Raw genomic sequence first — 26,999 nt, forward strand, 5'->3', positions numbered from 1 at the left:
TTGTTTCGGTCTGTGACTCCCTCTCTCTCTGACCCTCCCCTGCTCATGCTGTCTCTCTCTCTCTCTCCTAGAAATAAATAAAACATTAAAAAAAAAAAAAAGAACATGTGGTTCATCTATACCATGGAATACTACATGGCAATGAGAAAGAATGAAATCTGGCCATGTGTAGCAACATGGATGGACCTTGAGGGTGTTATGCTGAGCGAAATAAGTCAGGCAGAGAAGGACAGATACCATATGTTTGCACGTATAGGAGGATTAGGAGGAACTTAACCGAGGACCATGGGGGAGAAGAAGGAGGGAAATGGTGGGGGAGAGGGAGAGAGGCAAACCATGAGAGACTCTTGAATGCTGAGAAACAAACTGAGGACTGATGGAGGTGGGGGGAAGGGGGGAGATGGGTATGGAGGAGGGCACTTGTGGGGATGAGCACTGGGTGTTATATGGAAACCAACTTGACAATAAACTATTTTAAAAAAACTTAACTATAGAGAATTGATGGTTACCAGAGGAGAGGTAGGTAGGAGGTGGGTGAAATAGGTGATGGGAATAAAGAGTACACTTATCTTTATGACACTAAGTGGTGTATAGAAGTGTTGAATCACTATATTGTAAACCTGGAACTAATATAACACTGTATATTAATTACACTGGAATTAAAATTTAAAAAACAAATAAAAAATACATTTATTGTGGTAGTCATTTCACAATATATGTAAGCCAAACCATTAGACTGTTCACCTTAAATTTATATGATGTAGGGGCACCTGGGTGGCTCAGTTGGTTAAGCAACTGACTTCGGTTCAGGTCATGATCTCACGGTTCGAGCCCTACATTGGGCTCTGTGCTGACAGATCAGAGCCTGGAACCTGCTTCAGATTGTGTGTGTGTGTCTCTCTCTGCCCCTCCCCTGCTATGCTCTGTCTCTCTCGGTCTCTCAAAAATAAATAAAACCAGGGGCACATGGGTGGCTCGGTCAGTTAAACGTCCAACTTCGGCTCAGGTAATGATCTTACAGTTTGTGGGTTCAAGCCCCATGTCGGGCTCTGGGCTGACAGCTAGCTCAGAGCCTGGAGCCTGTTTCAGATTCTGTACCTCCCCCTCTCTCTGACCCTCCCCTGCTCACTCTCTCTCTCTCTCTCTCAGAAATAAATAAAACATTTAAAAAAATAAAAACATTAAAAACTTTTTTCAAATAAATTTGTACAATGTATGTTAATTGTATCTCAATAAAACTAAAAAATTTTTATTTTAAAAACAAAAGCAAATAAAGAATATGAGTAAATCAACCATAGAAAAAGAAATAGAAGTGGTCCTTAAAGATATCTATCATGAGTTTAAAAATTTCCATAACAAATTTAAATTAAGACTCTGTTGGGGCTCTTTTTCACCTATGGGCTCTTTTTCACCTATCAGATTGGTAAAAATCCAGGGATATGACTATTTATTGTGTTGGCAAAGATGTGGGAAAACAGTAACTTCTCACCCAAAGCTGGGAGAGGTGCATATGGGTACTAACCTTATGATGAAGGACAAGTTGGCAATAGCTTCTGAAATTACAAATGCAGATACCTAGAATCCCATTTCTTGGAATCTATCCTGCATATATAATATACACCTGCAAAATGCCACATGTACAAGCAGTGTCTGTGGTAGCAGACTGGATACAACCTGAGTGTTCACCACACAATAGAACAGTATGATATATTCAGTGACACAGCAAGTCATGAAAGTGTGTGTTCTATTTTGTAAACTGTGTTCAGCAGAGGTAGCAAACTATTTTTATACATACACGTGTGCGTGTGTATATATATATAAAAGCTTCTTCATCCAAATACAAGCATATACAAGTATATATAATATATAGAAATATATACACTAGCACATACTTTATGCATATTTTTGCATAAAGAAACTCTATTAGAATAATTCACGCTAAAGTATGAATGACTGGCATTTCAGAACCTCCCAGAAATAGTGCATCGTTTAAAGAAGATGCTTGTTCATAAATAAATAAATACATCTGTAATTTGATGGACTTCTTGTCAGAGTGATAAAGTGAACTGGGAAAATGCACATACAGCAAGTCCAGAGATTTTGGGAGTTATGAGGGCAGCTATGTAACAGAAGATTCCTCAGCTCTCCCGAGGATCAGCTTGTTAGATTAGACCCAATAAACTAAATGGGAGAGGAGCGTGCTGGGTGGTTATGGAACAGGAGTAAAAGAAAAACTTTCACTATAGCCCCTTTTTACAAGATGTTTAAAATATGAATGTATTATCTAATCAAAACAGCAAATGGTAAATGAGCTGCAGTTCATGAGCTCTTAAGCCTTGATCAAGACCCACAAGATCAACCCCAGCAGCTGTCACTTACAATCAGGTAATTGTTAAATATTTACGAGGCGTTTTATGACCCTGTAACAGCTCACTGACTTTGCCAGAAACATCAATATTACAAAACACTGAGCAACTTGCTTCACCTCCCTTAAGTTTCTGTTTCCTCTTTAACACAGCAAAGATAAGAAAAAACAACATTACAAAATTGCTGTGAAGTGCTGGTGTGTGAGCATTTCAGGAAAGCAGCACAGAACAAGCTTTGCCTACAACAGACACTGCACAGCCACACTGTGGTGAGAATCTTAGACCTGAACGTCAGTCCTTCTCAAAGGTCAGTGAGCTTAAGAGTCACCAAGACAGGTTGTGAAAACACAGACTCCTGGTCCCTACCCTCAGAGATGTGTGATTCGGTAAGTCCAGGGCCCATGAACTTGTATTTCTTACAAGCTTCTACTCTGGGGTGATATGGAGGCTGTTTGAGGACACATCTGAGTAATCTGGTCCGGGGGCAGAGCATCTCAAACTGTGATGCGTGTATGGATCCCCAGGAATCTTGTTAAAATATAGATTCTGATTCAGAAGGTCTGGAGTGGGGCCTGAGACTGCAATTCTAAATAAGCTCCTAGGTGTTGTAGGTGATACTGGTCTGCAGAACACCCCATTGAGTGCCAAGGTTCATGGAATAACCAACTCCATTCATTTTACAGGGAGAAAACTGTGTCTGGGAAAAAGTAAATGATTTGCCCAAGGTCCCCTGGACGATAAGGACAGAGACCAGATGGGATCGGGTCCAGGGTAGCCCCCCACTCCTTAGGATTGCCTCCTTGAGGTGTCCCCAGACCTACCCTGCAAAATTACAGGAACCAGGGGCACCTGGGAGGATCAGTCAGTTAAGCGTTCTACTTCTGCTTAGGTCATGATCTCCTATTCATGGGTTCGAGCCCTGCATCAGCTCTGTGCTGACAGCTCAGAGCCTGGAGCCTGCTTCAGATTCTGTGTCTCCCTTTCTCTCAGCTCCCCCACCGCTCGCTCTCTGTGTGTCTCTCTCTCAAAAATAAACACTTTAAAAGACTAAATAAAAAATTGTACAAACCAGTTAGTGACGCTGACCCTTTAGTAGATGGAATAGAAATTTACTAAATCCTGGAAAGTCCTCCACTCTTCTGAGAAATAAGCCACATGTAAGGGGGCCTACTTAGCTCAAATCACATCTGTTCTTTTTTAATATACAGCCAAGCATTCTTTTTTTTTTTAATGTTTTATTTATTTCTGAGAGAGAGAAAGACAGCATGAGCAGGGGAGAGGCAGAAAGAGAGGGAGACACAGAATCTGAAGTAGGCTCCAGGCTCTGAGCTAGCTGTTAGCACAGAGCCTGATGCGGGGCTCGAACCCAAGAACCGTGTGATCATGACCTGAGCCGAAGTCGGACGCTTAACCGACTGAGCCACCCAGGTGCCCCACGTCTGTTCTTTTTTAAGACGCACTTTTAGCAAACTCATTTTTTCAGCTTTAGTACCTTCTCTTCCAGTGACACACACTTTCGAAAGGGGCTGCTGTAGGTAACCTGAGGAAGACACTAAGCATTTCTCAGCATGTGTGGTCTGATTATGGGGAGAGAAGGGTGAAGAGAAGCAGATCCCTGGGGAAGCTAAATGATCTCCTGATAAAGGTCTCCCCTGTGACCTCAAAACCTATACACTTGTGCTCTTCTGCATTTTTCCAACTCATGTTATCACCCTGAAAAAAAGCCCATAAAATTAGAGATTTATTTGGGGGCACATGGATGGCTCAGTCAGATAAGCACGCGACTTCAGCTCAGGTCATGATCTCACAGTTCATCAGTTTAAGCCCCATGTCGGGCTCTCTGCTGTCAGCACAGTGCCTGTTTTAGATCCCTCTCTCTCTCTGTCCCTCCCCCATTCGTGCTCTCTCTCTCTCAAAAATAAACAAACATTGTTTTAAATTACAGATTTATTTGGATTAACAAGCATCTTTTCAGGATGCATGGTCTCTGAGCTGCCAATCTCTCTCACTTTGGAGTGAATCATGCTAAAAGAAAGTGAAAGAGGTGGAATTCAGGACACTAAGGTTTCCGGACTAATGAAGGCAGGTGGAGACTTACCTGAGATGAAGCTTGATCTGGGAGCACAGCTGCCGGTAAAACAGAGCTGTGGCCTTGGCCTCTGCGCCACATTCACCAACAGGCCCCACCCCACCCTGGTGCCTCCAAGACTGTGCTTGGTTTGTGGACTAGCTCTGCCACTAACTTGCTGTGTGACTCAGTAAATCACACTGTTTTAGAGGCTTTCAGAGCTGGAAGGAACAATGATCCCCTGGTCCTGTGATCCCAGAACCCCAATTTCTAAACCAAAAAATATGTGGCTCCCAGTGGCCTGCCTGAGGTTAGCTTTCCCAGAAGCAGAGCCTGAGACAGGGGTTCAGCATCCCATGAGTCATGGAGGGCTTGCTCTCAGGAGCAACCTATGAGGAAGTGCTGGGAGCAGGATAGCGAAGGACAGCCCCGGAGGCTCTGAAGCATTTTTTAATAGCACCAGAGTCCCCCCTCCAGCTGAGGTAAGGAAGCTGGGCCCTAACTCAGTCAGTAGCCCTCCTGGGTTGTGGAGGGGTGTAACCTCCCAAGTATCTCTGGCAAGGTGGCTTGGAGAATGAGGTAGGCGGGCTGTTGTTATAGTCCTTCCCACCCCACAGCAGCTGTCAAATTGGTTACAGCCATGGGTGAAGGGGAATCTGGTGGGCGCTAACCATTGCCTCCTGTTTAGAGAGCACCTCAGATGTGTTTCTAAAAGAGGCCCCAAAAATCACAAAACAGAGAAAGTGAAGGAAGAATACAAGCTTCCCCCCACCCCCCCGCCCATTTCCAGAAGAATCTTGGAATCTGCACTTAGAGTAAATCTTAACTGCTCTCCCAATTTCCCGGCAGGCTACAAAGTGACACTTCCCTCAGCTCCACCCACTGTCCCTGCACTAACGCCCAGCCACATGTCAGACTAATTTCTGAAGGACTCTGCCCTTTCCCTCTGCCTAAATGTTCCAGTCCAGATTTTTTTGCCCAGCTGGCTCCTTCTTGTCAACTCAGACATCACCTGTGTAGAGAGACCCTCTCTGACCACTTCAGGTCAATCCCTGTCCCACACCCCTGTGGTACTTCTGCATAGCACCAGCCACTCTGTCATTATCTTTTTTTTTTTAAGTTTTTTTTTTTATTTATTATTTCTAGGAGAAAGAGAGAGAGAGAGACAACGTGAGCAGGGGAGGGTCAGAGAGAGAGGGAGTCACAGACTGAAACAGGCTCCAGGCTCTGAGCTGGCAGTCAGCACAGAGCCTGACACGGGGCTCGAACCCACGAACCACGAGATCATGACCCAAGCGAAAGTCTGATGCTTAACCGACTAAGCCACCCAGACGCCCCCACTCTGTCATTATCTTAACTGCGTTCACTTGTGGGTTATCTGTCTTTCCTCAAGGAGCCGCCTTGTTCTGATCTCACCACTATGTCCACAGAGCCTGATGCCAGCTTTGCACATATGAGACCATAAGATCTGCTGAAAAACATCTGAGTGAATGAATTGGACATTTGGACCAAATGCTGAAATGCCATCAGAGAAGACCTAGGTCAGCTAAATACTCCACACCCCAGAAGCAGGAGGAAAACCATGCAGAATGAGGAAGGAGAGAATCTGTCAAGAATTTCCTTGGCTATCTGGTTCCTTTCTCCTCCCCCAGCTCCCTCTCTCAGATCATCCTCTCAATTTGGAGCCAGAGTTAGCATCAACCCTGGGGAGATTCTTCCTCTTTTAGACCCTCTCAAAATTGACCAGGGGCATCTGGCTTCCAATCTTAGTGCTAGCGCTGAGCTGCCCTTTCCCCACGTGTACCTGAGTGGGGCACAATGGTCATGCCACTCCAGCAGGGATGCTGAGAGTGCCGGCCTTAGAGCACAAGGCTCAAATGTAGCCCACAGCAAGCTTAAGCCAGGGCAGGATAAATTCCTGTCCACTTGCAAGACCCCATTCCCTCCCTTGGCCGCCTCTGTGGTACCTCAAGCACCAGGACAGTCTCTCCCACAGTACCACAGCAACACAGCCACAATGGCTCTGCTCACCTGTGAGATTACCTAGCATTTTCCACGTGTGGGGCACCACTGCTTAATGCACACTTGCTCATCTGCATGACGCCAAATTATCATGGGTACCCCCCATATCTCGCAGTATCAGTATCTCTGTTTTACAAACGAGGAGACTAAAGCTGAGAGAGTCAGCCACTGGCCAAAGGATACACAGCTAGTGAGCAGGGGCATCAGGGTTCAAATCCCAGCCTTGGATGCTTTAGTCTCATTTAAGTGGTCACTATGAGTTCAGTGAATACAGCAGCCCAGAAAAGAAAGATCATTACCTTCACTTCACAGGGAAGGGAACTGCCTACACATCCCTGGCCTGGTGGGCCATCGCCCACTGTGCCAGGGAACACCCTCACAAGGTGCACAGACTGGCCAAAACCTCAGCCGGCCACTATCAGCTCAGCTTGGCAGCAGATGCAGAGTCTGGGGCTCCAGGAAGCTCCAGGGCAACACACGATGCTTAGGCCAAGTCCCTGGTGTCTTACCAGTTAAAAGAGAGGAGAGCAGATGTCGCCTCGTCCCACCTCCCCATGCTGTGGGGTAGAGCCTCCTGTACCCCCAGTTAGCCAGAGGCCCCACTGAAGCTGTTCACCTGAGGCTGCTCACCTGGGCAGGCCAACACTGCGGTGTCTGGCAGTTCTCTCTCTCCCCAGCCTTGCCCACTGCCCTCTCCCTCCCTCCCTCCATCCTCTTTGGGGATGACTGTGCCCAATGGTGGGTCTCACTGGGGGGACGAGAGCCATGATCTCCACATTCTAACCTCCTAGCCTCATGCAGTACCAGGAATGAAAGAATAGTTCATCATTTAAAAATCAATCATTGTAAATTCCCCATGATAGCAAACTAAAAAAGAAAACCAGATGACCCTCTTCAGTACATGCCAGTAGAAATTGGCCCCTTTGACAAAATCCAACATCCATGCCCAATAGAAATTGTCAGAAAATTATGAATGAATAGAAGACAATTTCCTCAACCTGAAATAGGGCATGTATGAGAAACTTTCAGCTAAATGGTGAAAACCTCAATGTTTATCTCCTGAAATTGGGAATAAGGTGACCAAGAAATGAGTTCAACAAGGCTTCGGGACATACAAGATCAACATACAAAAACTAAATGTATCTCAATTTACTAATACCAAAAGCTAGAAACAACCTAAATGTACATCAGCGGGTGAATGGATTAAAAAAAAATTATGACAGGGGCACCTGGGTGGGCTCAGTCAATTAAGTGTCTGACTTTGGCTCAGGTCATCATTTTGCGGTTCGTGAGTTCAAGTCCTGTGCTGAAAGCTCAGAGCCTGGTGCCTACTTCAGATTCCTTGTCTCCCTGTCTCTCTGCCCCTCACTCACTCATGCTCTCTCTCCCCCTCAAAAATAAGCATTTAAAAAAATATTTTAACCAAGAGCAAACTTTACACACTATATGTTAGCCAATTTGACAGTAAATTATATTATACGTCTTAAAAACTATGATAGATCTATACAACAGAAGACTACTCAGCGATGGAAAGAATGAACTACTGATACACACATCATGAATGAAGCTCAAATTAGTTATGCTGAAAGAAACCAGACTTCTCCCAAAGAAAGTAATACTGTATAATTCCATTTATTTAAAACTTAAGAAAATCCAAACTCAGCTATAGGGACAGAAAGCAGACTAATGGCTATTTGGGGAGGTGGAATGGGGAGAGAGATGTTCAAAGGTTGAAGGAAACTTCTGGCCGTGACTGATACAGTCATTATCTGGGTTCCGGTATAAATATCGCAAATTAGCAAATTGTGCACTTTTTATAGTTTCTTATATGCATAAATTTCACCTCAATACGCTATTCTTTAAACACTACATATAAATTGAGGTGTCTACAACAGGCAAACTCATAGAGTCAGAAAGAATGGTGGTTGCCAGGGGCTGGGGAGAGCGGAGAAGGGAGTTACAGTTAAATGGATGTGGAGTTTCTGCTTGTGACAGATAGTGGTGATGGTCACACAACATTGTGAGTGGACTTAATGTTACTGAATTGTTTACGTTTTAATAATGCTTACATTGTTAATTTATTATGTATATTTACAACAGTTTTTTTAAAGTAAAAAAAACCCTCAAAAATATTGCATATAAACAGACACTTGCATTTGAGGGGAAAGAAGAGGACTCTGCTATTCTCAACCTATTAAAGAGTGTCTGTCCTCAAAGAGGTTTCAAACAGCCCTCCTCCCATAGGACAGACAGCCTTCCCCTCTCTCAGAACAAGACCTTCATGATGCTTTGCTCCACAGACCCGGGATCGCCAGGGGATCAAGGCCCCACCTCTGCAGCAAGCACCCTCCATTAGACTGGGCTCAGTCCCTTTGAACTTGCTGTTCCCTGAGCAGAATGCCCTTCCCTCTTTACATGCAAGCCCTCCCACCTTCTTCCCCCATGCCCACACCTCCACCCCAGATTCTCACATGTCACCCTTCACCCACAAAAGACTGCCAGCCTCCTGCTCTAGCTATCCCCTCTCCAAGGGAGCTGTCCCTCTGTGCTCCCAGACCCCTGGTGCCCCTTGTCCTTTGGCCTGATCACAGTGTCCTGTGCATCTGGTCTGCCTCATCTCTGAGCTGGGAGCTCTTTAAAGTCTGGGACTTTGACCCTGCACAGCCCATCAACTGCCAGAATGTGGGCTGAACCCGTCCCTTTTTTACTAATTCAGGAATGTCCCTAGTGGTGAACAATAAGGGAAAATGGAATTCTTGGTGAACAGAGCAGCTTTGTTCCTAAGTTTTTGGCTCACTCAGAGCAGACTTTGGGGACTTGTGCAGACTTATGCAGAGTGCCAGGAAAACTAGCCTTAGCTTCTCCTTATTGACTCCCCTTCCTGACTTGGGACCCACAGAACAAATCACTTCCTTTCTGTAGGCCTCACTCTCCTCATCCAGAAATGGAGCTGGGCGAATGCGTCCTCAACGTGGGTGTGGAGGACGGACTGATGGAGCGACACAAGGGTGTCTGCAGAGGTCCCCACTCTGGGGAGCATCTTGGTCACTCAAGGCCCATGTTCCTGCAGAGCTTTGGCCTCACACTTGAGTTTGGGTTCAAGTGCGGTTCTTCCACAGGTGCTGGTGGGGATGTCCCTGCCCTTCACAGGCCCTGGTGCACAGATGGCGGGTTCTGGCTAATGGTCAGATTTGTTTTGTTACCCTTCCACAAGCAATGTGGATCCATGCTTTGTAACAACCCTTGCACCTGTGACTAAACAATCCTTCACTGTAGCTTCCTATCTCTCTTCCCTGCTGGAACATAAGCCCCCTTGAATCCCCAACTATGCCTATCATCAGGAGACCCAGGAAGCGTGCAGTGAAGGGCTGGGGTCTCTTTTCTGCTAACATGCATCACTGTCACAGTTAAAGAATGAGATGTGCAGCCCCTGTTCCCGAGTCACTTAGAAAGAGAAGGTTGGGGGCCAGGGTGGAGGAGCCAGCCTCTCGGCCAGGCCACATCTCCTCCTCCCTGCTCACACATGCCCAGTCTGACGCAGGACTGGTTCCACCATGAGCCCATTCATGTCCATGTTTCCTTGTATAAGAACATGAAACTTGGAGAGCCTGAGTGGTTCAATTGCTTAAGCATCTGATTCTTGACTGTGGCTCAGGTCAGACAGAACCCCCGTTTGTGGGACCGAGCCCCACATGGGACCGACCGAGCTCCATGCTATCACTTTCTCTCAAAATAAATAAGTTAACATTTAAAAAATGTTAAAAAATTTTTTTGAAAGACCTGAAACTTTTAAAACAGATTATTAAGTCTCCACATGAGGGTTAAATTCTGTTCCACATGCATTTATAATGGAGCCTCTCCCATGTGCCCAGGGCTTCACACATCCAGGCGAGCCCCAGACTGGAGCAGCTAACACTGCGGGGGAGGCCCAGTCACAGAGCAGGCTGGTGAGAGGGAGCAGCAGGTGCCTCAGCAAGGCTAGGGAGGGACTGGCAGGCTTCTTGGAGCAGGAACCCGACAAGGCTTTCACCACACTTCTAACAAATGAAGAGAAACAAAACCATGTCCCTCATGAGGGGACCTAGCCTAGGCAAGGAGGATTGTTCCAGAACTTTAAGAACTTTGTTGTTACCAGAATCGGGGCCCCAGAGGCTGGCATTCAGGCCCATTTGTCCTCAACAGGAAGGCACAGGGGACAAGCCATCTTGGGTTCTACCAGCACCCCCAGCTTCCTTCCTCCTCATCCCAACCCCCCAGCCTTTCCCACAGTGGGCCTTAAGGACACAGGCTGAAGGAGTTCCAACTGAAAGCCTCTTCCCTCCCTTTCCTGTCACGGTCCTACTTCTGGACTTCATGCTTTCTTCCAAAGACACCTCAGGGGTAGACTTTCCATAGCCTCAGCCTCCCCCTACCATTCCGGAGTGCCCAACATCTCTCTCTCTCATTTTTTTAATCCAATAGTAGTACCCCCACAAGTGCTTAAAGCGTGTTAAAGAGTGGTCCCTACCAAAGGTCCTGTCCTCCTGGAACCTCAGAATGTAACCTTACTTGGAAATAGGGTCCTCACAGATGTAATTAGTTAAGATGAGTTCATGCTGGATTGAGTGGGGCCCTAAATCCAGTGAGGAAGTTCCTTCTAAGAGGAGAGAGATACACACACAGACAAGAAGACAGGGGCAGGACCAGAGTCATGCATCCACAAGCCAAAGGAAGCCAAGGACTTCAGGAGCCACTATAATCTACGAAGAGGCCAGGAAGGACTCCCCCTTCCCATGGCTTCAGATGGACGACTTGATCTCACACTTCTAGCCTCCTAAAAGGGTGAGAGGGAACATGCCTGTTTTCAGCGTCTCCTTGCAGACCCAGCAAATTAACAGAATGCTGTTCTGTACCTTGCTCTTCTCATTCAGCCTCACTCACAGTGACACTGTCTCCCTTTTTTTCTGTAAGCTAAGTATTCCAGTGTGTCTAGACTGTGACTGATTTAATCTGTCTCCTGTTAATATTTAGGCCATTTCCTTTTTAAAAACTTTTTTTAATATTTTATTTATTTCTGACAGAGAGACAGCGTGAGCAGGGGAGGGTCAGAGAAAGAGGGAGACACAGAATCTGAAGCAGGCTCCAGGCTGAGCTGTCAGCACAGAGCCCAATGCAGGGCTCGAACCGTGAGGTCATGACCTGAGCCAAAGTCTGACGCTTAATGGACTGAGTCACCCAGGCACCCCATAAGCCATTTCCAATCATTAACTTCCACAGCTAATGCTGCAATGACTGTCTTTGTACAGACAGCTGGGTGCCTCCTGACCCCCACCTTGGGGGACGTGCATAGGTAACAGCAGAATTGCTGGGTTGAGGAATAGGTACCTTTTACATTCTTGAAAGCTGTTGCAAAAGGGCCCTCCCAAGAGAACGGACACTTGACATTCTTAAAAGCAAGCTGTGAAAGTTTTTCATTGGCTGCCTCATTTGTTTGTTTTTAATTGTTCTTATTTGTTGTCATATACCAAATCAATGTAAGTTTGTTGCCACGAATAAAATACAAAGATGTCTGTATTTGTTGCTTTGTGTCTCTCTTTTATAGCTGTGGAAGTTAATGATTGGAAATGGCCTATGGGGCGCCTGGGTGACTCAGGCCTATTGTGAAGCAGGAAAAATAGTTATGTGGATCTGGTTATTTGATTTTATTAGGACAGATGAGCAAACTTCCTCTCTATGTGTATGTATGTCCACATATTTAGTGTGAACAAGGAGAAAGATGTGGAGGACCATGCGTTGACACCAGTAATACCATAAAGGAGAAGAGGGGAAGGAAGTGCAAGAGGAAGATGTCAGACCTGGTGTCCTTATAAAAGAGACACAAAGTCAGTATTATGTATATATTTTATCCTCCAGATACAAACACACCCATTCAGGGATCATCCTTCATCAGTGGGATTTTTAGCAGGCATGCTGAAGGCTGAGTGTTGTACATATTTTCAGGACAGTCTTGAACTTTTTTCCGCCTCTTCTTCCTTCTCCCATCTCCTTTCCTTTGCCTGGAGCCCTAACAAGCAGCCCTGATGGGCAGCCTTCGCTCCCTTTTGCATACTCACATATATGTAGAGAAATACACACATATATACAAGTGTGAGCAAGTCATGTTTTGCTTTCTATGGGGTTGCTTTGCAAATAATGAGATAATACAAGTACATTTCTTATTTTTCTCATTCAAGGGTCAAACCCCTCAGGCAAAGCCTTTTCAATCTTTTAATAGCAACACAAATTTCCTGCCTGAGGGGACTTCTGCTTTGTTTCCAGTAGTGGTCATTGTGGTGGGTTTTGTTTTGGTTTTGGCTTTTTTTGACATTATGAGTAATTCCACAGTAACATTCTGGGGACATTGATCTTCTAGCTCTCTTTTTCATTCTTGCCGACTCCCTCTTAGTTGCTGGTTTCCTAAGTGCATTTTGTAATTTGGGCTTTTTTGCTCAAGTTCAACAAGCATCCTAAAGGCAGCCTAAGCGGGCTGGGTTGAAGTTCTATTCCTCAGAAGAGGTTCTGCTTTTGCTTCTGCAAGGTATCCCTAAAAGTTACCAGTCCGAAATTGCTTTTTATTGTAACAAAATACACATAATATAAAACTTACCATCTTAATAACTTTTTTTTTTTTTACCATCTTAACCATGTGTAAGCACACAGTTCTACAGTGTTTACTTTCACAATGTTGTGCCACCAACCTCCAGGACTCCATCTTGTGAAGCAGAAACCCTATGCTCTTTAAACAACTCTCTATTTCCCCCTCCCCTCATCCCCAGCTAACCATCATTCTACTTTCTGTCTCTATGAATTTTCCAGCAAGGAATAGATTTTATGTTCATTTCCTGGCCTAGAGACTCCAGGATCACATGAGTAGTGTAAACTGGATCCCAAATTCAAAAGAGGGCAGGAGTGTGGTTGTAAATTTCTCAGAAGAGGCCTTCTCCAACCAGATCCAGGCCAAGTTAGAAGAGTTCCTGCTCCCAGCCTTTGAAGGTGAGTGTATTTTTTCTGGCCTAACTTTCATTGAAGTTTAAACTCTGGAGTGTCCCCGATGTATGTGGGAGTCACATTTCTACCTCTCTGCTTCATATAGGACCAAAACTTTGTCCCTTGTTCCTATGACTATTCAGATCCAAGTTCCTGGCTTATCCAGACCAGCAAAAGATGCTCAGGGCAGGCAAAATGTCTCACTTTTCTCCCCAGACAGGCTATCAACTTCTTTTTATGTCTCTTGTCCAAGGGCTATCCTATTTCCACGCAGCTATGCATAAAAAGCATGTTGATTGCTTTCCATCCTAAGTTTCCAGATGTTTTAGAGTTTTTCTCCACAAAGTATCAAATCCCCCATCTTACTGAAAAGCAATCTCCCTTTTATTTCTTTTTCCTTGTATGGGTTATTTTAGCCTTGAACTTTTCATGGCTCCTGCCTTATTTCTCCAATGGAATTAGAGCTCTGATATTCACCAGGCACGGCCCCCAGTGGACACACAAGAAATGCTTAGTGATACCCAACAGAATGCTTAGTGACACCCAGCAGAAAAACAGCCAGAAAACTCTGTGTCAGGGTTGGGGGAGGGCCAGGGAGATGGTGCTGCTTCTGCTTCAGGGATGTGTGGGGCCCATATAATTTGCACTGATAATGTTGGACGAGGTCCATAGGAAGCTGGGACTGCCTTTAGGGGAATAAAGGACTAATGGGACAATGATGATGATATTAATAGTGGCTAATGTTACTTTTTGTCACTTAATCCCTACACACACACACACACACACACACACACACACACACACGCCACCCCCCACCTCTACTCCCCCCACCAGAGTTAGAATTCTCACCCTTATTTTAAATATGAGGAAACCACACTGATTACCAGGGGAGGTGGGGGTGGGGGGAGGAATACATGAAGGGGATTAAGAGTACACTTATTGTGATGAGCACTGAGTGACGTATAGAATTGTTGAATCACTATATTATATACCTGAAACTAGTATTAACACTGTGTGTTGACTATACTGGACTAAGAAAAAAAAAATCACACATTAGAGAAAAAAAAGGATATGCTTTCGCATTTAAGTTCCCTTCACTATTATTAAAATCGCCACCTATCCAACAACAACAAAAAAGGAGGAAACCAAATCTCAGAAAGGTTGGCAACTTGCCCACGGTCACACGGTACCAAGTGGGAGAGAATATATTAAATCTAAGTATGTCTGGCCCCAAAGCCTTGCTGCTAACTCTGCATTAGGGGACAGTGTGCAGGCAAAATGAAAAGACCACACTCCCCTGTCCCCCTCCACACTTGGCAGCTTTATGCTGCTAGAAGAACCTGCCTGTGGGGTCAAGAGAGGCCCGCTTCAGGAGACGGAGCCCACAAAGATCTGTAGGGTGACCTGAGCACCCTGCAACTGCAGACTCAGAACCCAGAGGCTGCATGCATGACTTGAGCTGGACAAGGCAGGCCACTCTGGCCAGAGCTCAGGGCCACTGGGCCTAGAAAGGAGCCATTTGTCGTCACCATGGATGGGTTGGCCCTCTCTGCTTCCTTAGAGGCTGTGTCCCCTGCCCTTTAGTCTCCCCTTCTCTCCCAGTCTGCATTTACACAGAGCTGGGTGCTCAGCTTTCTTCCCTTCACAGCTGAGCAGCCAGCTGGTCAGAGACACCCTTGGTTCTGCCAAGCCCATGAGAAGGCTCCTCATTGGAAAGGGAAGACAGCCTCTCAGCCCACTGTCACCACCCCACCAGGGCTGATGCTGCTGAGATTCCAATTAGCAAGTAATCAGCTCTGAAGCAGCATATACAGAGGACAGGTGAACAGAGGAGAGGAAGAGCTGAATCAATTCAGATTCAGGAAGCTTCTGGGCCCAGTAGGGTACCTTCCCCTTCCTAGCACATCCCACTACTCCCAGCATCCCTCATCTCTCCCAGAATTCCCCACTTCTCTCAGCATCCCTCATCTCTCCCAGAACCCTTCACTTTTCCCATCATCCCTCATCTCTCCCGTAATCCCCAACTTCTCCTGGCATCCTTCATCTCCCCCAGCTTCCCTCATCTCTCCCAGAACCCCCTCCTCTCCCAGTGTCCCTTCATCTTTCCCAACATTCCCTCACTTCTCCCAAATGCTTTCTCCCAGGTCCAATCCAGAAACAGCTATAAACAGATTCTCACATCAACCAGGAAGTAACCATCAAGTAAGTGCTTTTCCTCAAGTCTAATGCACAAGTGACTGCAAAATGCACCAATATTTTATATTCCACCAAGAAACAAAAGGGGAGTTGAACTATCAATTACATCATGATATGCCATTGATCCTGAATTCAGAGATAACTAAAATGTGGGAAGAGAGGAAAAGGTGTATTTTACAATCTGTGGAATACGGTAACACTAAGAGCCCTGTTGTTCATTTGCTTTTTTGCCTGAGGGTTACAGAATATTTCCATGTGCATCGCCTCACTGCTAATGGCTAGTATGCAGGCACTATATATGCTCCTCCTAGACTCTGGGGGATTCAATTCTCTGCTCTTATAGAAATCACCGTCTAGGAGTGACCTTGGAAGCAGGCCCCAAGAACTCGTGCAGAATAGTTGAAAGTCACTCTCTATGAAGCAAACCATGAGAGACTCTTGAATGCTGAGAAGAAACTGAGGACTGATGGGTGTGGGGGGCGGGGAGATGGGCATCGAGGAGGGCACTTGTGGGGATGAGCAATGGGTGTTATATGGAAACCAACTTGACAATAAACTATTTGTAAAAAAAAAAATTAAAATTAAAAAAAAAAAGTCACTCTCTATGGTGTGAACGATCAACATCATAGGTGTTTGGAGAAAGGACGGACTGGAGGTGGCCTGCTGGTCAACGGAAGTTTCATACAAGGGTGGAGAATGGGGAATAAAAAGGACACTGAGAAGGGAGAAGTGGGGATAAAGAGAACAAGGCATGGAGATGAGGCTCACGTAGCAGATAATCTGGACAGCAAAGGGAAGGTTATTTATCTGGAGCAAAGAAGCTGTATTGGGGTGTCATGGGAATCTACAGTCAACAGGCAGGACAAGGCCAGACTACAGATGGTCTTGAAAGCCAAGGAGTTATTGATGGGACATGCAGCAGGGACCCAGTGCAGATTCTTGAGCAGGGGAGTGACCTGATGAGCACATTAATTTAGGGAGCACTTATGTGCAAGATGAGCTGGAGGCAGAAGCTGGGAGGCAAGAATACCAACCATCCCCCCAAGCCCTGTGATAAAGGAAGATAACCTGTAAGGAGTGTCTAATGGAGGCTCATGTGCTTGGAGGGGGCTGAGGGGCAGTTCTCCCAGGCAGTTTGAACCAAGCCTAGATGGAAAAGTCCTAGATCCTTTTAAGAACAGTCTCTTCCAGACACTGGCCTCCCAGGCATTTCCTTGGTGTATGTATCCCAGGAAATATAAATGTATAAAGAACCATCATCTAGTCAGTAAAACTGGTGCCATTCAATAGAGGCAGGGACTGAAGGACACATTGTATACATTTGTATAGAATGTAATCATCATGTAAGTGAATTCTTTCTGCCTTCGGGAATTAAAGAGCTGCATTTGGTAAGAAGTACATATATCTGATACATGTTCATCGATAAAATATTCCAATTTTTCTGCATTGGCCCTACCTGACAATTTGTAATAAAAACCATACAATCAGTTGAACCTTGTGAAGGAGTAACTCCTCTTTACAAGGTGGGCCCTAAGAATATAACCAAGTCAGAAGTGGCCCAAAGCAGCACAATTTGGAGAGCCAAGAACCAGAGAGCTACCCCAGAGCCAAACGGAGTGGAAGGGTCTCAGCTCAGCCAGAGGGTAAGCATCTGCGCTGCTTAAGCGAGGCACGTACAAATATATCAAGTTGGAGAACGACTCCTATTGAGTGTGCCTCTACCCGGGGTGCTACAGAGGGTGCTCTGTGACACTGCAGAGGCAATGTAGTGTTACGGCAGGAGTACAGATTTCGCTTCAGAGCCCATTTCCTCATGTGTAAAACAGGAATGAAATTTCAGTCACTGGCCCTTGTCCTCATCAGTGATGAGCTATTCTTACTACATGTATCACACACACACAATAACCAGATGCAAAAATATTTAGCAGGGCTGGGGGATGGATGAAGGGCAGCATTCATATGGCTGTAGGGCATCCATTGGTTCTAGTGTTTGAGGCACAGGTGGAAAGTGGGATGCCAGAGACACCAGTGCCGTGTCTAGAATATTACCTCCAATCGGGCAGGGAGACCCAGGTGGGGAAACCAACTTGGCCCAGACCTGCCACTCAGATACTTAGTCCTCAACCTGCCACTGCCTCTCTGGCTCTTCATCACAGGCCTGTCCTGACCTTCTGTGCCTCTGGGGACACCCTGACCACTTCTGTGGCAGTGTTGCTCTCAAAATGGATAAATTCCTTTTCTCTTAAGGTCAGCCAAACAAGGTTAGGCTGGTCCCCAGAATAATGTGTCTGAGAAGCTAGAGAGGAAACAAGATTAAGAAATTAATTAGGGGCACCTAGGTGGCTGTTGGTTAAGTGCCTGACTTCAGCTCAGGTCAATGATCTCAAGGTCTGTGAGTTCCAGCCCCACATCGGGCTCTGTGCTGACAGCTCAGAGCCTGGAGCCTGCTTCAGATTCTGTGTTTCCCTCTCTCTCTATCCCTCACCTGTTCACACTCCATCTCTCTCTCAAAAATAAATCAACATTAAATTTTTTTCTTTTTAATGCAGCCAACTGGAAATAGGATTTCCAAGTCCTTGTTCTGATATTACTCTGGCCCCAGACTGGGCTAACTGCCTCCTTAAGCTTCCTCCTCACCCCCTCCTCATCTGTACCTATCTGCCTTGGCAAGAAGCCCTCCCTTCCAGAAACTGCTTCCTCTGGCCTTGAGCAGCATCAGCCCTGCCCCTAGCTCTCTCCTTCAGCTCTTGGAAACAGAGTCCTCATTTGGCCCTCAGTCCTCCCACAGGGATAAAAATACCTGCCAGGCAGAGTTCTTACAGTTGGTGGTACCCACTATAACTAATATAAGCTCCATGAGAGCAGGACTTCCTTTTGTTCTCTGCCCCAGCTCCTGTGCTTGGCCCATAGAAAATCCTCATGAATCTTTGTTGAATGAATAATATTCATATGAGCTTGAGTATGTACATACAATTTCTAGAAAGACACACAAGAACCTAGCATCAGTGAGTGTCTTCGGATAGTTGAAAATGGAGACCTAAGGAATAGGATACAGAGAGGAAGCTACTTTTCACTGTAAACCAGTCTGTATCTCTTGAATTTGTTTTTCCTGTGCACATATATTACCTATTTGAAATTAAAAACACAGTACCACTTATGTTAGGACCAAAACAGTGAAATAGTTTGGTATAAATCTATCAAAATATGTGGAAGATGTATATAACGAAAACTATGAAACTGTGATGAAAAAAACCAACGAACACCTAAGTAAAAGAAGAGCTATTCTATGTCAGGGACAGAAGGACACTACATATCTATTGTTTTTAAGAGTTTTTTTTTTTTTTTAACATTTATTCATTTTTGAGAGACAGAGCACGAGCAGGGGAACGGGCAGAGAGAGAGGGAGACAGAATCCAAAGCGAGCTCTACTCTCTGAGCTATCAGCACAGAGCCCAATGAGGGGCTTGAACCCATGGACCATGAGATCATGACCTGAGCCACCCAGATGCCTCAATTTTTAAGTTTATTTATCATTTTGAGAGAGGGAGCAGGGGAAGAGCAGTGAGAAAAGGAGACAGAGAGAATCCCAAGCAGGGATTGGAGCCGGACATGAGCCTTGAACCCACGAACTGCGAGATCATGACCTAAGGTGAAATTAAGAGTCAGACGCTCAACCAACTGAGCCACCCAGGCACTCCAGGGAGAACAAACATCTTAAGAATATTGTGGGGGCATTTTTTAATGTAATTTTTTTTAAATGTAACCTATGTCCAACAAGAGGCTTGAACTCACAAACCTGAGATCCAGAGTCACATATTCCACAGACTGAGCCAGCCAGGTGACCCCTGTAAGTACCTATTTTTAAGTGAAAGAAACCAATATAGAAAGGCTACATACTGTATGTTTCCAACTACATGACAGTTTGGAAAAGGAAAAACTATAGACATGGAAAAGGGGAGGAGTGGCCTTCCTTGGTCAGGAGGGAAACCAGGACAGTGAGGACCAGGAGGCACCCTCTGCAGAAGTTCATTCAAGAAAGGTTTCCCAACTGTGGAAAGACACTGGAAAGTACCTGGCCCCATCCCAGCCTCCACCGGGCCAGCTAGTGTGCTGGCCTCTGTGAATCACAGCTTCACTGGGGCCAGGGACAGCTCCTCCAAGGAGGCTTGCAGGAGGGCCACACAGATTGCAATCCAGTGCAGTGGAGGTGACAAGGTGCCTGTAGTGCAAGGGAGGCCGAAAGGCCCACCACCCATCCCAGGTGTGCCCCTTCCCCTGTGGTTCCCTGGGAAGTCCCTAATCACCTGCTTCATCTATAACATAGCACTTCCAAGGCCCACTCCCAGGGCAGCTGTGGGAGAGAAAGCTTAAATGTAGTTATTCTACCAAGCAGTGAGTGCAACTAATGCTGCTGTCAGATCAACAACTGACACAGAGCCTCAAGGGAAGTAGCAGGGAGAGGGAAAAATCTGAGCTTCTGAACACACGATTTAACCTCTCTGATCCTCTGTCTCTCCTCATCTCTGATATGGGAATAACACAGTCCTTTATCTCTCAGGTTCCATATGAATTCAGTGAGAACATAGCAGTGTGCCTGGTACAGAGATGTCCTTAAATGATAGCTCCCTGTGCCTCCATAAGGTATGAATGCCACTTCAGCCAAGTGGGTCATTCTGGGTAAATCACCATTCCTGCCAAGACTTCCTCTGTAATCCTGCTTAGCTATGAGGACAGAGGAAGACACCATATTGCCACCATTAGGGATAGAATTTATTGCCTTGCGGGTACTGGACTGGGAACTTGGACAAACTGAATCATGTGGATAAGGTCTTGGCATCAAGAGAGCTAAGTTGGAAAAAAACACTGCTGCAAAAAAGCAAAATGTACTCAACAGCCATGGGAAAGACTTTAAGCTTTGGAACAGAGTTTTTAAGGTGGGTCTCATTTAATGGAAGAAGGGGGGCATTAAGCAACAGTGAGGCTGGCTCCCAATCAAGGCCAATGTTGTCTGCACAATGTTATCCTTGGACCCTGGGGACCCAAACAAGCTCGGCCTAGCTCCACAAAGAAGCCAGTCAGAGGGAAGGGACAGTGCAGATTCACCTGGCTAGAGGAGGTGCCAGCTCATGAATCCATACCTGTGAGAGTGTCAGGTCCCAGGAACTGTCAGCCAGGCGCAGACGGGTAAGGAGTGGCCAACCTGTGGTAGGTGGGTTTTATAGATTTCCACCCAGCATAGAGGGCTGGAGCCAGAGTATCTAGGTTTAAATCCCAGCTCTATCTACTGGCAACCTTGATCAGGTAACTTAAACCTTGGGCCTCAGTTCCCATCTGTAAAACAGGGATATAGGAGCACCCAATGCACAGGGTTGGGGTGAGAATTTGAGATCAAGCCTGTTGAGCATTTAACACAGTGCTTGCACAGAGTAAAGGGCAACAATTAATACTGTCATTTAGAGGAGAACTGGAAGCAAGTCTTCCCACCTGCCTGTTCCCTCCCTTCCTCCCTCCCTCTGACTTGGGTCCCACCTTCACATAGGCCTGTTATATTTAACTGGACTGGACTGGATCACATCAGAGAGGCACAGAGCCTAGGAGAGCCTTTACCTCCACCACTGCCTCATGCAGGAGTCTCCTCTGCAGCTTGCCAAGTCTCTTCTTACATGCCTCCACTAATGGGGAGTGCTCCACATTTGGATGGCTCTGCTCACAAGTCCTCTATGTGGGGCTGCAATTGCCTCCCTACAAACTGCCCTTCAGTGGAAGTGATTTTTCTGCCAGGGACTTTCCAATGTCTGGAATCCACCCATCCCACAAACTCTAGGATCACTCTGAGCAGGGCCCTCAGGCAGTCCTCCAGGGAGTGTCCCCAGAACCGCACACTGAGCATCTCGTACAGAATGGCATTCCTCACAAGAACACACACATGTATCCCCAACACCTGGGTCCATAAGGCAGAAAGTCTTGGAAGTCCCCAGACTTGACACTAGTAACAGTTTGCATACAGTGCCTCACATAACCCCTGTGAGGCATGTACTAGTTCTTCTCCCAGTTTTAAAAATTGTGGGGGCGCCTGGGTGACTCAGTCAGTTAAGCATCCAACTTTGGCTCAGGTCATGATCTCGCAGTTTGTGAGTTTGAGCCCTGCATTAGGCTCTGTACTCAAGAGCCTGAAGCCTGCTTTGGATTCTGTGTCTCCATCTCTCTCTGCCCTTCCCCTGCCCACACTCTCTTGCTTTCTCTAAAAAATAAACATTAAAAAAATTTTTTAATTGTGGCAAAATGCACATAAAATAGCAAAATCTCCATTTCTAAGTGTACAGTGCCCTGGTATTAAGTACATTCACATGGTTATGCATCCATCCCTACCTCCTTCTCCAGAACTTTCCATCTTGCAAAACTGAAACTCTATACCCATGAAATAATAACTCTCCATTCCTCTCTCCAGTTCCTGGCAACCAGCACTCTACTTTGTTTCCATAATTTCGACAACACTAAGTGCCTCATATAAGTGGAATCATACAGTATTTGTCTTTCTTGTCTGGCTCATTTCACCTAGGATAACCTCTTCAAGGTTCATCCATGTTGAAGCATGTGTCAAGAATTTCCTTCCACTTTAAGGCTGAGTAATATTCCATGTACACACACACACACACACACACGTATATATTTAGTTTATCCATTCTTCTGCTGATGGACACCTGAGTTACTTCTACCTTTTGGCTATTGCTAACAATGCTGCTATAAACACGGGTGTACTAGCTCTTCAAAACCCAGCTTTCAATTCTTCTGGGTATATACCCAGGAGTGGGATTGCTAGATCATAGAATAGTTATTTTTTTAGTTTTTTGAGGAACTGCCAAACTGTTTTCCATAGTATCTGTACCATTTTACAATCCCACTAACAGCACAAGCATTCTAATTTTTCTGCATTCTTCCTCACACTTGTTATTGGTGTTTTGTTTTGTTTTTTTTAATGGTAGCCATCCTAAAGCTTATGAGACCTATAGGGAGAGCCTATTTTTATCCCTACTTTACTGTTGAGGAATGTGGGGTTGGAGAGGCGCTGTGACTTGCCCAAGGTCCCACAGACAGCACATGGCAGAGCTGGGATTCAAGTTCAGGGCTGTCTGCAACTGTATGATACTCTCAATAGTCCCCATCCTGGTAAATCCTTACTGTACCACTGGTCAGTGACCACCCTGGGGCCTCCAATGTCCTCACAGAGTTCTGTTCAGGGCCTGGCTAGGGAGGAGACAGTGATCTGGAATACACCCCCAGGCCCACCACCCCAGCCCCCTTGATCTCCCAGGCCCAGGAGACTCTGAAATTAGCGTCTAACAAAGGCCTTATCCTGCCTACCCTGCACGGCCCACAGAGCTTTTGGCAAAGAGGTCTCTTCAGGGGGGCTCCCTCTCAAGCTGATCTGGCTGCAGCAGAGTGAGGTTCAGGGCCCACTTCACAGGATGGGAGTGCAGGAAGAGAGGGGTTATGGGCCTGGAAAGGAGCCCAGGCAGCTCTCTTAATATTCTCCAATGCAGTGGGACTGGGACCACAGTGGCTAGAAGGGCGGGGTAGGGCTGCCAGTACAGGCCAGGATGGGCCTGAGAAGTCACCCAAGCAACTAGCATTCAGACACAGAGTCTGGTGCATCCCGGGCGGTGCTGCCACATCCCACCTATGTGACCATGGGCAAGCAAGTATTCCCTTATGCCTGAGTTTCTTAGTTGGGAAGACTAAGTCAAAGCTTGCAGGGAGCTGTGGGTACTAAATGATTGCTAGATACACAATTCCAGGCTGAAGACTGGTGCCTCCTCTCATGCCCCTGCCTGTCCCACCTCTATGCTACACCTATCCCGCCCCTCTCCTACACTGCTCTGCCCTCCACCAATGGGGGACTGGCAGAGCCTTCAGCTTAAGAATCCAGCCTCCCACATGACTCCTTTAAGGAGCAGCACATTTGAATGCATTAGTTCTGCTCTGCTACTCAGAAAAACAAATAAATAAGGGACACCTGGCTGGCTCAGTCAGAAGAGCATGCAACTCTTGATCTTGAGGTTGTGAGTTGGAGCCCACTCTGGGTGTAGAGATTATTTATATAAAACAAAAAACAAAGTAACTATAATTTCTTCAGATAAACCGAGACATGGTCACGGTCACAAAGATGTTTGCTACTACATTGTTTTTAACAATGATAATTTCATAGCACCCTGAATTTTATCCATAGGGACTAGTTGAATTAGCATCCTACCACAAAATGGAAGAATATATAGGGCAACTATAAATTATAATGGAGCTCTGGATTTATCAGCATTTCCACAGCAATGAAGGTGGAGTGGCGGGAAAAACACAGGTTATGAGAAAGTCATGTGTAGGTGATCCCATAGGACATAGAGTTGTGTGTGTGTATACACACTAAAGATGCTCCAGGTATGGTTTCCTGATCAGTAGCAACAGCATTACCCAAAAGCTTGTTAGAAATATAGAACCTTGGGCCCACCTCGGGCTTTCAGGAATCAGAATCTAACATAATCCCCAGGTGGTTTATGTGCAAGGTAAAGTTGGAAAGCAATAAAGGCACTGTCTGTAGAGTTGCCCAGTAAAATATTAGGGAATGGTTATGTGGGGGGGAGTTGGGATTGGGATTTTCTTTTCTTCCTGTGCTTTTTTGAATTATTAGTATTTTTCCTAATAAACATGTTATGAAAACAATAAAGCCATTAAAATGCTTGTAAAGATAAAGATCCAAAACTATAAAACTCATAGAAGAAAATACAGGTAAAAAGCTTTGTGACACTGGACTTAGCAATTATTTCTTAGATATGGGACCAAAAGCTCAGGCAGCAAAAGCAAAAATAGGTAAATGGGACTATATCAAAATTGAAAACTTCTGTGCAAAGGACATGATCAACAGTGAAAAGACAACCTAGAGAATGAAAGAAAATATATACAAATGTAATAAAGAATTAATATCCAAAATATATAAAAACTCCAATTCAACAAAAAATCAAATAACCTGACTGGGAAAAAAAAAATGGACAAAGGGTATCAACAAATATTTCTCCAAAGAAGATATACAAATGAGCAGCAGGTATATGAAAAGATACTCAGCATCACTAATCACCAGGGAAATACATATCAAAACCACAATGAAATATCACCCCACGCCCATTAAGATGGTAAGTATCAATGCAGAAAAAAACATGTTGGTGAGGATGTGGAAAAATTGGAAGTTCTTCAGGTGCGGCCATTGGCCCCTCCTGGCCAGGATGCACAGATAAAACTCTCCTAACATGTCCTGAGACTCTCCTATGTCCTGAGAAGCTCAGGACATAAGTTCCCAGGCTAAATGCAGCTCAGTTCCCAGAGGACACCATCTCCTAATCATGGGACACTGCCCTCATACATAAGTGTGTAAGACAGCCAGAGCCCAGAACTCCCCTGGGATTGTTGCAGGCCCGGAGGCCACAGTTCTCAGACTTCCGAGGAGTCTCCTGGATTAAAAGAGCCGTATTACCCATTTCAAACAAAATGCCTTTACCAAGGCTGGGACAGGGACAGCCACCAGACAGTACTGCCCGGGAGGGGTGCGGGGAACGGGAAGACAGGTAACTTCAGCTTCCAAAGGCATTTTGCAGACCCCCAGAACGAAAGAGCTATAGGAAGCCTAACTGCCCTGAGCCCTCAACTGAGGCAGAAGAGGAGATCCACCCACTCTGGGATAAGAACCCCAGAACCCAGCTCCCCAACTTTCAGGCCAGGCTCCCCCACACTGAGTCGATCCTAAGAATTCCACTCTGTGCATTTATTTATTTGGGGTACCATTAAGCCTCTGAGATGGGAAGGAAGGCTGGGTCCATTTCAGGCCTCCAACACCATCCCCTAAAGCTGCCAGAACAGGCATCCCCAACCCTGCTTAAATCTCCACATCCATAAGATAAAGACCATATTCTCACTTGACCTTCAAAATTTAGTTCCCACGGACTCTTCTCACCTCCTATCCCATTCTCCCAGTTCTGCAGCCTCCTGAACTCCCTCCCCCACCCCCCCAAATTCAGCTTTCTCCCATTTCTGCCTAATAGACTATTCTTCCTACTTAAGCAGGGAGCTGTCCTGGAGCACCCAGGCTGCCTTGGTCACAGTATCCTCTGCTCCCATGAGATGGGCTGTGTGCCTTTGTCAAGAGCATGAAACTTATGCATCTTGCCCCAGTTTCCAGCACCATGGCCAGCTAGCCCAATAAAAAGGAAAAAAACAAAAAAAAACCAAAAAACTGCTGACCAAGAAAATGAGCACAAGAGTCTTCTACCCATCTTTTATGGCTAATTCTGGTATCTTCCCAAAAGCTCTGGAGCATGGCTTTGATCTTCCATAGTAACAGATTGCTATGTGACGAACACTTTACCTATGTTATCTCATGTAATTCCATGGCAAAGGCATTAACATTTCGATTTTACAGATGAAGACACTGAAGCTCAGAGAAGTCCAATGACTGTCCACAACCATGACTGGAACCCAGCCTGACCACCCTGTGCTTATTCCACTGAGCCTCATAGGTGGCCTCCCCATAACCTATTAGACTGAGGAACAGAAAGAGTACCCTTAGACTTCAGGGGAATTCTCTGCTCTGTCCAGGGATCCTGTAAACCTGTGCTTTGATAAAGGCGGCTGGGAGATGGAAGGGTGACATCTCGATCAGGTGGCAGGAGGAGACCAAGAGTCTGGGGATCCTTCAGAAAGAGGTTCACCTGACCTGCTGTCCTCTGACACCCAGCCCTCCAGTCTTAGTACAGACAGGGGCCTAAGCCAAAAANAAAAAAAAAAAAAAAAAAAAAAAAAAAAAAAAAAAAGTCCTGTAGCAGGGGAGAAGACTTTCACTCCAGTTATAGTGGGGCTGGGTAAGAATCAGGGAGTCAAGAAGATGCCCTTGAAATGACTTTCTCAATTCTGCCCAACTGGTATGACCCAGGGAAAGTTCCAGGCTTTAAAAGCTTCCAAGGGGGTACTTAATAAGTGCCAGACATTGTGTACAAATCCTGTATCACCAAGAAGTTATATAATCTCTATTTTGCAAGTGAACTAATTGAGGCACAATTATTAGGTGAGAGTTCAAGGTCAGGCAGCTATACATACACACCCAGGCTTGCCTGCCTTCAAAGGTCAAGTCTTAACCACTATGCAGACTGCCTCCTTCCTGAAAATTCCTCAGAGAAAACAAGTTTCTCACCCACCCCCTCAGACCATCTTGGTTCTGGAAATTAGGAATTAGTCACATAATTCTTGCATGAGTTGACCTGCATGTGTAACATGAACTGAGCTACAAAAATGTTATTGCCCATTGC

The 26,999-nt window shown here is 45.7% G+C and overlaps 1 protein-coding gene across 2 annotated transcripts in view; it reads right to left on the reverse strand.

Moving 5' to 3' along the window:
• The window catches only part of IL34 (interleukin 34), a 61,240-nt gene that overhangs the window by 33,388 nt on the left and 853 nt on the right, over positions 1–26,999 (reverse strand). The gene's annotated exons all lie outside the window — the stretch shown is intronic.

This window comes from Hyaena hyaena, unplaced genomic scaffold (assembly GCF_003009895.1).
Source record: "Hyaena hyaena isolate Hyena2069 unplaced genomic scaffold, ASM300989v1 scaffold_18, whole genome shotgun sequence".
In the NCBI taxonomy this organism is placed as follows: domain Eukaryota; kingdom Metazoa; phylum Chordata; class Mammalia; order Carnivora; family Hyaenidae; genus Hyaena; species Hyaena hyaena.